The following is an 11,833-nucleotide window of genomic DNA, read 5'->3' as shown; positions in this document are numbered from 1 at the left end:
AGTTTCCTGAAATGAGTCACATATTGGAATTTGTACATGCATTACAATACCTAGTTACTGTACAAAAAAACTGCTGAACACTTTCCTACACCTGGAGGAGTTGTACCATCCTCAATACGTTACTCCTTTATGCTTGAACCAACTCTTCATCCAATATGAACTGCCCGTGTCACCACAATCAGCACACTCGTTTTCACAGCCACAGTGTAAGGTTATTGAGCGTAGGAACTCATGTACCTAGGTTAGGTTATTGAAGGTAGGAACACTCAGGTACCCAGGCTAGCTATAGTGTAAAGTTAATCAAATCAAATCAAATTGCATTTTCACATGCACCGAATGTTTACTTACAAGCCCTTAACCAATAATGCAGTTATAAGAAAATAAAGTGTTAAGAAAGTATTTACTCAAATAAATTGGAGTAAAAATAATTAAATTAAATTAAAAATAAAAATAATAAAAATATAAAAATAACAAAAAATTAAGGAGCAACAATAAAATAACATTGGCAAGGCAATATACAGGGAGTTCCGGTACAGAATCAATGTGCGGGGGCACCGGTTACTTAATATGTATGTACATGTAGGTAGAGGTAAAGTGACTATGCAAGGATAATAAACAGAGAGTATCAGCAGTGTAAAAATGGGGGATGGGGTGGGGACAATGCAAATAGTCCGGATAGCCATTTGATTAGCTATTCAGGAGACTTATGGCTTGGGGGTAGAAGCTCTTAAGAAGCTTTTTGGACCTAGACTTGGCGCTCCGGTACCGCTTGCCGGGCGGTAGCACAGAGAACAATCTATGACTGAGGTGGTTGGAGTCTTTGGCAATTTTTAGAGCCTTCCTCTGACATATAAAGGTCCTGGATTGCAGGAAGCTTGGCTCCAGTGATGTACTGGGCCGTACGCACTATCCTCTGTAGTGCCTTGCGGTCGGAGGCTGAGCAGTTGCTATACCATGCGGTGATGCAACCAGTCAGAATGCTCTCAATGGTGCAGCTGTAGAACTTCTTGAGGATCTGAGGACCCATGCCAAATCTTTTCAGTCTCTTGAAAGGGAATAGGCGCTGTCATTCCCTCTTCACGACTGTCTTAGTGAGTTTGGACCATGATAGTTTGTTGGTGATGTGGACACCAAGGAACTTGAAGCTCTCAACCTGCTCCACTACAGCCTCGTCGATGAGAATGGGGGCATGCTTGGTCCTCCTTTTTCTGTAGTCCACAATCATCTCCTTTGTCTTGATTGTGTTGAGAGAGAGGTTGTTATCCTGCAGGTCTCTGACCCCCTCCCTATAGGCTGTCTCATCATTGTAAGTAATCAGGCCTACCACTGTTGTGTCGTCGGCAAACTTAATGAAGGTGTTGGAGTCATGTAGGAAGACAGGTACCCAGGTTAGCCATAGTGTCTGGTTATTGAGTGCAGGAAATCAGATACCCAGGCCTGCCACAGTACAAGGTTATTGAGTGTAGGAACAAGCAGATACCCAGGCTATTTAACACCTTCATCAACTCATAGTCTGACACAGTGAAAAATGTATCTGTCATTACCATTCAGTCACTCCAATTAGAGTTCAGTTCAATTAGAACTGATCAATCCACAGCAAATTTATGGCTGTGATCAGAACAAAGTGTTTTTGGCAGTATTTCTTAGTTCTTAGTGTGTGTGTGTGTGTGTGTGTGTGTGTGTGTGTGTGTGTGTGTGTGTGTGTGTGTGTGTGTGTGTGTGTGTGTGTGTGTGTGTGTGTGTGTGTGTGTGTGTGTGTGTGTGTGTGTGTGTGTGTGTGTTAGGGAGGTGGGGCAGGGGGTGTATGGAGTGTGTTCTGTGAGGTGTAGTCGGTCTGTGAGAATAAGGCCACTGTACTGATCACTTCACCCCCCACCCACCCACCCAACCACCTCTTTGGCGGTATTGATAAAGCTAATGAAGGCGTTATGATTTAGGGCAGTCGTGGCCTATTGTCAAGGGGCGCCTGACGGACTGCCAGCATTCTCTCATGTTAAAAGCTTAGAGTGAAAGCACAATCAGGTTTTATAGCGAGACAGAAATTATTCTAAGCTCTTCTTATAACTTATTGCTTCTTTTCCATTCAATAACAACAACAAGAGCAGTAACGTTAGTGTAGTGACAGCAAGGTAAGCTAGATAACTTTGCTATAAAACCATGCAGAAAATGTGTATTATAATTGTACAATATAAATATACACTGAGTATACAAAACATTAAGAACCTTAAGGACATCCAGCCAACTTGACACAACATGGGCCAGCATCCCTGTGGAACGCTTTCAACACCTTGTAGAGTCCATGCCCTGACGAATTGAGGCTGTTATGAGGGCAAAAACTCAATATTAGTAAGGTGTTCCTAATGTTTGTTGAACTCAGTGTATTTAAACATATTTAGAATTGTAATGATCAAATATATAAATCAATCAAATACACTCACACCTCATAACCTTCTCTACCCCAATAATAATGTTGAGTCTCTATCAACCTCTTGTACTTCAGCATTAGGTTCCCAAAGTGACATTCTGCATGCAAACGCTTGATCATTGAGTTGTAGTTTAACAAAAATTCTGCAGCTATTTGTGTATAGCCTACCTGCCACTAACAAAATATAATAAACAATACATTAGCGTTTTATTTTTCGAAAAGACACTTGAACATGAACATACAGTACCTGTCAAAAGTTTGGACACACCTATTCCTTCAACTGTTTTTCTTTATTTTGACTATTTTCTACTTTGTAGAATAATTGTGAAAACATCCAAACTATGAAATAACACGTATGGAGTCATGTAGTAACCAACAAAGTGTTCATCAAAACTAAATACATGTTATATTTGAGATTCATCAAAGTAGCCACCCTTTGCCTTGATGACAACTTTGCACACCCTTGGCATGCTCTCAACCAGCTTCATGAGGTAGTCACCTGGAATGCAAATCAATTAACAGGTGTGCCATGTTAAAAGTTAATTTGTGGAATTTCTTTCCTTCTTAATGCTTTTGAGACAATCATTTGTGTTGTGACAACATAGGGGCGGTATACAGAAGATAGCCCTATTTGGTAAAAGACCAAGTCCATATTATGGCAAGAACAGCTCAAATAAGCAAAGAGAAATGACAGTCCATCATTACTTTAAGACATTAAGGCCAGTCAATCTGGAAAATGTCAAGAACTTTGAACGTTTCTTCAAGTGCAGTCACAAAAACCATCAAGCACTCTGATGAAACTGGCTCTCATGAGGACTGCCACAGGAAATGAAGACACATAGTTACCTCTGCTGCAGAGGATAAATTCATTAGAGTTAACCACACCTCAGAAATTGCAGCCCAAATAAATGCTTCACAGAGTTCAAGTAAGAGAAACATCTCAACATCAACTGTTCAGAGGAGACTGCATGAATCAGGCCTTCATGGTTGAATTGATGTAAAGAAATCACTACAAATCAAATCAAATCAAATTGTATTTGTCACATACACATGGTTAGCAGATGTTAATGCGAGTGTAGCGAAATGCTTGTGCTTCTAGTTCCGACAATGCAGTGATAACCAACAAGTAATCTTACTAACAATTCCAAAACTACTGTCTTATACACAGTGTAAGGGGATAAGGAATATGTACATAAGGATATATGAATGAGTGATGGTACAGAGCAGCATACAGTAGATGGTATCGAGTACAGTATATACATATGAGATGAGTATGTAGACAAAGTAAACAAAGTGGCATAGTTAAAGTGGCTAGTGACATAAGGATGCAGTCGATGATCTAGAGTACAGTATATACGTATGCATATGAGATGAATAATGTAGGGTAAGTAACATTATATAAGGTAGCATTGTTTAAAGTGGCTAGTGATATATTTACATCATTTCCCATCAATTCCCATTATTAAAGTGGCTGGAGTTGGGTCAGTGTCAATGACAGTGTGTTGGCAGCAGCCACTCAATGTTAGTGGTGGCTGTTTAACAGTCTGATGGCCTTGAGATAGAAGCTGTTTTTCAGTCTCTCGGTCCCAGCTTTGATGCACCTGTACTGACCTCGCCTTCTGGATGATAGCGGGGTGAACAGGCAGTGGTTCGGTGGTTGATGTCCTTGATGATCTTTATGGCCTTCCTGTAACATCGGGTGGTGTAGGTGTCCTGGAGGGCAGGTAGTTTGCCCCCGGTGATGCGTTGTGCAGACCTCACTACCCTCTGGAGAGCCTTACGGTTGAGGGCGGAGCAGTTGCTGTACCAGGCGGTGATACAGCCCGCCAGGATGCTCTCGATTGTGCATCTGTAGAAGTTTGTGAGTGCTTTTGGTGACAAGCCGAATTTCTTCAGCCTCCTGAGGTTGAAGAGGCGCTGCTGCGCCTTCTTCACGACGCTGTCAGTGTGAGTGGACCAATTCAGTTTGTCTGTGATGTGTATGCCGAGGAACTTAAAACTTGCTACCCTCTCCACTACTGTTCCATCGATGTGTTCCCTCTGCTGTTTCCTGAAGTCCACAATCATCTCCTTAGTTTTGTTGACGTTGAGTGTGAGGTTATTTTCCTGACACCACACTCCGAGGGCCCTCACCTCCTCCCTGTAGGCCGTCTCGTCGTTGTTGGTAATCAAGCCTACCACTGTTGTGTCGTCCGCAAACTTGATGATTGAGTTGGAGGCGTGCGTGGCCACGCAGTCGTGGGTGAACAGGGAGTACAGGAGAGGGCTCAGAACGCACCCTTGTGGGGCCCCCGTGTTGAGGATCAGCGGGGAGGAGATGTTGTTGCCTACCCTCACCACCTGGGGGCGGCCCGTCAGGAAGTCCAGTACCCAGTTGCACAGGGCGGGGTCGAGACCCAGGGTCTCGAGCTTGATGACGAGCTTGGAGGGTACTATGGTGTTGAATGCCGAGCTGTAGTCGATGAACAGCATTCTCACATAGGTATTCCTCTTGTCCAGGTGGGTTAGGCCAGTGTGCAGTGTGGTTGAGATTGCATCGTCTGTGGACCTATTTGGGCGGTAAGCAAATTGGAGTGGGTCTAGGGTGTCAGGTAGGGTGGAGGTGATATGGTCCTTGACTAGTCTCTCAAAGCACTTCATGATGACGGAAGTGAGTGCTACGGGGCGGTAGTCGTTTAGCTCAGTTACCTTAGCTTTCTTGGGAACAGGAACAATGGTGGCCCTCTTGAAGCATGTGGGAACAGCAGACTGGTATAGGGATTGATTGAATATGTCCGTAAACACACCGGCCAGCTGGTCTGCGCATGCTCTGAGGGCGCGGCTGGGGATGCCGTCTGGGCCTGCAGCCTTGCGAGGGTTAACACGTTTAAATGTCTTACTCACCTCGGCTGCAGTGAAGGAGAGACCGCATGTTTTCGTTGCAGGCCGTGTCAGTGGCACTGTATTGTCCTCAAAGCGGGCAAAAAGTTATTTAGTCTGCCTGGGAGCAAGACATCCTGGTCCGTGACTGGGCTGGGTTTCTTCTTGTAGTCCGTGATTGACTGTAGACCCTGCCACATGCCTCTTGTGTCTGAGCCATTGAATTGAGATTCCACTTTGTCTCTGTACTGACGCTTAGCTTGTTTAATAGCCTTGCGGAGGGAATAGCTGCATTGTTTATATTCGGACATGTTACCAGACACCTTGCCCTGATTAAAAGCAGTGGTTCGCGCTTTCAGTTTCACGCGAATGCTGCCATCAATCCACGGTTTCTGGTTTGGGAATGTTTTTATCGTTGCTATGGGAACGACATCTTCGACGCACGTTCTAATGAACTCGCACACCGAATCAGCGTATTCGTCAATATTTCCATCTGACGCAATACGAAACATGTCCCAGTCCACGTGATGGAAGCAGTCTTGGAGTGTGGAGTCAGCTTGGTCTGACCAGCGTTGGACAGACCTCAGTGTGGGAGCCTCTTGTTTTAGTTTCTGCCTGTAGGCAGGGATCAGCAAAATGGAGTCGTGGTCAGCTTTTCCGAAAGGGGGGGCGGGGCAGGGCCTTATATGCGTCGCGGAAGTTAGAGTAACAATGATCCAAGGTTTTACCACCCCTGGTTGCGCAATCGATATGCTGATAAAATTTAGGGAGTCTTGTTTTCAGATTAGCTTTGTTAAAATCCCCAGCTACAATGAATGCAGCCTCCGGATAAATGGTTTCCAGTTTGCAAAGAGTTAAATAAAGTTCGTTCAGAGCCATCGATGTGTCTGCTTGGGGGGGGATATATACGGCTGTGATTATAATCGAAGAGAATTCTCTTGGAAGATAATGCGGTCTACATTTGATTGTGAGGAATTCTAAATCAGGTGAACAGAAGGATTTGAGTTCCTGTATGTTTCCTTCATCACACCATGTCTCGTTAGTCATGAGGCATACGCCCCCGCCCCTCTTCTTACCAGAAAGATGTTTGTTTCTGTCGGCGCGATGTGTGGAGAAACCCGTTGGCTGCACCGCATCGGATAGCGTCTTCCCAGTAAGCCATGTTTCCGTGAAGCAGAGAACGTTGCAGTCTCTGATGTCCCTCTGGAATGCTACCCTTGCTCGGATTTCGTCAACCTTGTTGTCAAGAGACTGGCCATTGGCAAGAAGAATGCTGGGGAGTGGTGCGCGATGTGCCCTTTTTCGGAGTCTGACCAGAACACCGCCTCGTTTCCCTCTTTTTCGGAGTCGTTTCCTTGGGTCGCTGCATGCGATCCATTCCGTTGTCCTGTTTGTAAGGCAGAACACAGGATCCGCGTCGCGGAAACCATATTCTTGGTCGTACTGATGGTGAGTTGACGCTGATCTTATATTCAGTAGTTCTTCTCGACTGTATGTAATGAAACCTAAGATGACCTGGGGTACTAATGTAAGAAATAACACGTAAAAAAAACAAAAAACTGCATAGTTTCCTAGGAACGCGAAGCGAGGCGGCCATCTCAGTTGGCGCCGGAAGTTTACTAAAGGACACCAATAATAAGAAGAGACTTGCTTGGGCCAAGAAACATTAGCAATGGACATTACACCGGTGTAAATCTGTCCTTTGGTCTGATGAGTCCAAATGTGAGATTTCTGGATGACCTGGCCTCCACAATCAACCAACCTCAACCCAACTGAGATGGTTTGGGATGAGTTGGACCGCAGAGTGAAGGAAAAGCAGCCAACAAGTGCTCAGCATATGTGGGAACTCCTTCAAGACGGTTGGAAAAGCATTTCATGTGAAGCTGGTTGAGAGAATGCAAAGACTGTGTAAAACTGTGATCAAGGCAAAGGGTGGCTACTTTGAAGAATATATAGATTTGTCTAAATCTTTTTTGGGGTACTACATGATTCCATATGTGTTATTTCAAAGTTTTGATGTCTTCACTATTATTTTACGATACAGAAAATAGTCAAATTTAACAAAAACCCTTGAATGAGTAGGTGTTTCCAAACTTATGACTGGTACTGTATATTTAAAGATAAATATATTGTATATTTAAATATACTGTATGTACATATAAGGCTTAAACATATATTTAGATATCTGTAATTTATATGTAGATATTTGTTGTTGAAATATATGTCAATATATAATTTTTCCGTATGGGGAAAAAAGTTTTAAGTTAAGGACTTCTCCCCTCCTGACTGACTTGCCATCTCAAGATGGTTAGCTAATTCAGTTAGTCAGTTAGTCATCTGTGATGACCGTGTATTTAGCTAAACTGACAGCAGCTAGTAATCAAATGCAATCGACTGTATATGTACACCGGAGAATTTAAACAAGATCAGCTAAGAAGGATTTGTACAGCAGTAGATACAGTATATTAGAGTAAGGTATGTTATGAATCCAGTGTATGAATAAATGTGTGGTGTACAGTAGTAGAACTATTATGTGTGTGTGTGTGTGTGTGTGTGTGTGTGTGTGTGTGTGTGTGTGTGTGTGTGTGTGTGTGTGTGTGTGTGTGTGTGTGTGTTTGTGAGTATAAGGTGTGTGTGTGATAGCTTGTGTGTGTGCTTTATGTGTGTGAGTGTGCATCACCTGGTAGATGGCTAGTGATGGCTGTTCAACAGTCGGATGGCCTGGTAATAAAATATGTTTTTTAGTCTCTCGGTCTTAGCTCTGATGCACCTGTACTGTCTCCAGACGGTAGCTGAGTGAACCGTCCGTGGCTCGGGTAGCTGAAATCCTTAATGATCATCTTGGCCTACCATTGAAACCGGGGGCTGTAGATGTTCTAGAGCGCAGGCAGCATCCTCCCTGTGATGCACTGGGCTGCCTGTACCACCCTTTGGAGAGCCATGCGTTTGAGCAGTTGCCATACCAGGCGGTGATGCAGCCCGACAGAATGCTCTCAATGGTGCATCTGTAGAAGTTAGTGAGGGTCAAAACTGATTTCTGAATTGGGAAAGACCTTGTACTAAAATTATACAAGACACATCTATGACTTTTAATTGTATTTTGTTAATGACAATAAAAGATAAAAGGCAAGTGTAATATTTGCACATTGTTATAAACTCAGCAAAAAAAGAAATGTCATCTCACTGTCAACTGTGTTAATTTACAGCAAACTAAACATGTGTAAATATTTGATGGAACATAACAAGATTCAACAACTGAGACATAAACTGAACAAGTTCCACAGACATGTGACGAACAGAAATGGAATAATGTGTTCTTGGACAAAGGGGGGTCAAAATCAAAAGTAACAGTCAGTATCTGGGGTGGCCACCAGCTGCATTAAGTACTGCAGTGCATCTCCTCCTCATGGACTGCACCCGATTTGCCAGTTCTTGCTGTGAGATGTTATCCCACACTTCCACCAAGGCACCTGCAAGTTCTCGGACATGTCTTGTGGGAATGGCCCTAGCCCTCACCCTCCAATCCAACAGGTCCCAGATGTGCTCAATGGGATTAAGATCTGGGCTCTTCGCTGGCCATGGCAGAACACTGACATCCCTGTCTTGCAGGAAATCATGCACAGAATGAGCAGTATGGCTGGTGGCATTGCCATGCAGGAGGGTCATAGGATAGTGGATAGAGGAGGGATAGTATATGTGGATAGAGGAGGGTTAGTATAGAGTTGAAGTCAGAAGTTTACATACACTTAGGTTGGAGTCATTTAAACTCATTTTTCAACCAATCCACAAATGTATTGTTAACAAGCTATAGTTTTGGCAAGTCAGTTAGGACATCTACTTTGTGCATGACACAAGTCATTTTTCCAACAATTGTTTACAGACAGATTATTTCACTTATAATTCACTGTATCACAATTCCAGTGGGTCAGAAGTTTGCATACACAAAGTTGACTGTGTCTCTAAACAGTTTGGAAAATTATGTCATGGGTTTAGAAGCTTCTGATAGGCTAATTGACTTAATTTGAGTCAATTGGAGGTTTACCTGTGGATGTATTTCAAGGCCAACCTTCAAACTCAGTGCCTCTTTGCGTGACATCATGGGAAAATTGAAAAAAATCAGCAAAGAGCTCAGAAAAAAATGTAGACCTCCACAAGTCTGGTTAATCCTTGGGAGCAATTTCCAAACTCCTGAAGGTACCACATTTATTTGTACAAACAATAGTATGCAAGTATAAACACCATGAGACCACGCAGCCATCATACTGCTCAGGAAGGAGACGCATTCCGTCTCCTAGAGATGAACGTATTTTGGTGCTAAAAGTGCAAATCAATCCCAGAACAACAGCAAAGGACTTTGTGAAGATGCTGGAGGAAACAGGTACTAAAGTATCATTATCCACAGTAAACCGAGTCATATATCGACATAACCTGAAAGGCTGCTCAGCAAGGAAGAAGCCACTGCTCCAAAACTGCCATAAAAAAGCCAGACTACGGTTTGCAACTGCGCATGGGGACAAAGATCGTGCTTTTTGGAGAAATGTCCTCTGGTCTGATGAAACAAAAATAGAACATTTTGGCCATAATGACCATCGTTATGGTTGGAGTAAAAAGGGGGAGGCTTGCAAGCCAAAGAACACCATCCTAACAGTGAAGCATGGGGGTGGCAGCATCTTGTTGTGGGGTGCTTTGCTGCAGGAGGGACTGGTGCACTTCACAAAATAGATGGCATCATGAGGTAGTTAAATTATGTGGATATATTGAAGCAACATCTCAAGACATCAGTCAGGAAGTTAAAGCTTGGTTGCAAATGGGTCTTCCAAATGAACAATGACCCCAATCATACTTCCAAAGATGTGGCAAAATGGCTTAAGGACAACAAAGTCAAGGTTTTGGAGTGGCCATCACAAATCTCTGACCAAAATCCTATAGAAAACTTGTGGTCAGAACTGAAAAAGCGTGAGCGAGCAAGGAGGCCTACAAACCTGACTCAGTTACACCAGCTTTCTGTCAGGAGGAATTGGCCAAAATTAACCCAACTTGTTGTGGAAAGCTTGTGTAACGCTACCCGTAACGTTTGACCAAAGTTGAACAATTTAAAGGCAATGCTACGAAATACTAATTGAGTGTCTGTAAACTTCTGACCCACTGGGAATGTGATGAAAGAAGTAAAAGCTGAAATAAATCATTCTCTCTACTATTTTTACATTTCACATTCTTAAAATAAAGTGGTGATCCTAACTGACCTAAGACAGGCTATTTTTTACCAGGATTAAACGTCAGGAATTGTGAAAAACTGAGTTTGAATGTATTTGGCTAAGGTGTATGTAAACTTCCGACTTCAACTGTATTTAGCTGGTTACATCACAGTATCATAGCGGCATAGCCTATCAAATAATGACATGTAGCTAGCTAGCTTTTCATTTAAAAAAAACACTTTATTTAACTAGTATAGTCAGTTAAGAACACATTTTTATTTACAATGACGGCCTATACCGGCCTAACCCAAACCCAGACGACACTGGGCCAATTGTGCGCCACCCTATGGGACTCCCAACCAGTTGGGGTACAGCCTGGATTCAAACCAGGGTCTGTAGTGAGACCTCTAGCATTGAGATGCATTGCCATAGACCGCTGCGCTTTTCGGGAGCCCTAGTTAGCTATAAACAAAACTAGTCGGATGTAATCCATATCCTTGCCATCTGCCCAAGATTGTTGAACAACTTCATGGAAGCCTATTTTCACTGGCAGCTATTTCCCGAACCAGGGCAAGTACTAACCACAGGTGTTGTCTGGGGAAGATGTTTCAGTGGGCGAGTTCGTTTTGCGTGACCCGGTGCCCCGGGAGTGTGGGGTTGGCTCATTTTCGACCATTCCATTGGTCCTACTAAGGAGAGGTCTCTGTCCACCCATGCAAAGCAAATTCGCCCAGTCTTTCCCAGAAAACACCAGTTAAAACTTCATAGTCCTCCCCACCCCGTATGCGGTTTCGTGACTACAGCCTCAAGCTCATTACCATAACGCAACGTTAGCGATTTCTAAAAATCGCAAATGAAATGAAATAAATATGCCTGCTCTCAAGCTTATCCTTTTCTTAACAACACTGTCATCTCAGATTTTCAGATTTTCAAAATATGCTTTTGAACCAGAGAAAATCAATCATTTGTGTAAGAGTGTTGATAGCTAGCTTAGCATTTAGCGTAGCATTTACCACGCAACATATTCACAAAAACCAGCAAAGGAATCAAATAAAATAATTTACCTTTGAAGAACTTCAGATGTTTCAATGAGGAGACTCTCAGTTACATAGCAGATGTCCAGTTTTTCCTGAAAGATTCTTTGTGTAGGACAAATCGCTCCGTTTTGTTACTATGCATTTGGCTACCGAAACTAACCGAAAATTCAGTCACCTACACGTCAAACTTTTTTCCGAATTAACTCCATAATATCGACTGAAACATGGCAAACGTTGTTTGAATCAATCCTCAAGGTGTTTTGTCATATATACATATATCTCTTCATTGAAATGCCGTTCCTGGAAGCATGCTTTCT

Source organism: Oncorhynchus nerka, linkage group LG15, assembly GCF_034236695.1.
Source record: "Oncorhynchus nerka isolate Pitt River linkage group LG15, Oner_Uvic_2.0, whole genome shotgun sequence".
Taxonomy (NCBI): Eukaryota; Metazoa; Chordata; class Actinopteri; order Salmoniformes; family Salmonidae; genus Oncorhynchus; species Oncorhynchus nerka.
This window is presented reverse-complemented; position numbering follows the sequence as displayed.